The sequence below is a fragment of the Cnephaeus nilssonii genome (assembly GCF_951640355.1).
Source record: "Cnephaeus nilssonii genome assembly, chromosome: 2".
Classification (NCBI taxonomy): Eukaryota; Metazoa; Chordata; class Mammalia; order Chiroptera; family Vespertilionidae; genus Cnephaeus; species Cnephaeus nilssonii.
The window spans coordinates 9,893,613-9,894,855 of NC_137073.1; the positions used below are offsets into that span (position 1 = coordinate 9,893,613).

General features: G+C 50.4%; 1 pseudogene across 1 annotated transcript; it reads left to right on the forward strand.

Annotated features, from left to right (window-relative positions):
• The first annotated feature begins 228 nt into the window (after window positions 1-228).
• Window positions 229-755, forward strand: LOC307093594 (NPC intracellular cholesterol transporter 2-like; annotated as a pseudogene). The gene has a single exon. The product of its transcript is annotated as an NPC intracellular cholesterol transporter 2-like (transcript).
• The last annotated feature ends 488 nt before the right edge of the window (window positions 756-1,243 follow it).

A 1,243-nucleotide genomic window follows, 5' to 3' on the forward strand; every position in this document is an offset into this window, starting at 1 on the left:
AGAACAGCCCCATTTTCAAGTTGGAGGTCCCTCAAGTCTTTTGCATGGGATTCCCCAAAAAGGGTTGGAGATTTTTTGAAAATCTGCGGTAAAACAGCACAGCAATACTGGGATTTCTGATGAGTGTTAGGATCTTCTCGTTCAAAGACAACAGTCTTCTGGGAGTCATGATCCAAGGGAATATAAAAGAAAGCATCCTTGTTCCTTGCGCTTGGACGTTCCTTAGCAGCAATGTGTTACTTGGCCGCCGCGTTCCTGCTCCTGGCGCTCAGCACCTCCACCCTGGCAGAGCCGGTGCACTTCAAGGATTGCTGTTCCGGTTCCGGGGTTGGAGTTATAAAGGAAGTGAATGTGATCCCATGCCCCATTCAGCCCTGCCATCTGCAGAAAGGACAGGCTTATGCTGTCAATGTCACCTTCACCAGTAGTACTCAGTCTCAAGGGAGCAAAACCGTGGTGCATGGCATCGTGATGGGCGTCCCAATGCCTTTGCCACTCCTGAGCCTGATGGTTGTAAGAGTGGAGTCACCTGCCCCATCGAAAAAAACAAGACTTACAGCTACATGGCCAAACTGCCCGTGAAGAGTGCACACCCCTTGATAAAACTGGTGGTGAAGTGGGAACTTCGGGATGACAAAGACCAGTGTCTCTTCTGCTGGGAAATCCCAGTACAGCTTGAAAACTAGAGCTATTTGATGCCAGTATGTCCGTCTGGGGATGAGAGCATGAGTGGAGGGAGGGGAGGAGAAACCAAGTCTAACCTAAATGAGTGCCATAAGAGGAAAGGAATTTCTAAACTGCTGTTTATGCCTCTCAACCTCCAACTCCATCTCAGACCCTGTTTCCGGAGAGCTTAGAACTGCTGTCCTGGTAATACCTTCTGTAAAAGGGTTGAAGGAGAGAAGAGCGTGTGTAGGGATTGATGTAATTGTCTTCAGTGGTTTTTGCTGTTGGAATGAGGAGGGTCCAGCCGAATGAGGTTGCTTAGGGACATGAGGTAACCTGCCCCGGGGTTGTTGGCCCTTGTAGTGGACGACAGGTTCCAAACCACATTCCTCTAGCTGGGGTGTTACATCTCCAAGTGCATCACTGAGTTCAGTGCATCACTGAGTCAGCAACAAGCCTGCTGACTCTGGACAGCGCCTCCAGCTCCTCTGCCTCAGTAGTAAGGACTTGGTCTCCAGTGGCATCCCGCGTTTCAGCAGATGGGGAGGTGGTCTGCGACAGAAACTCAACTCTGGGT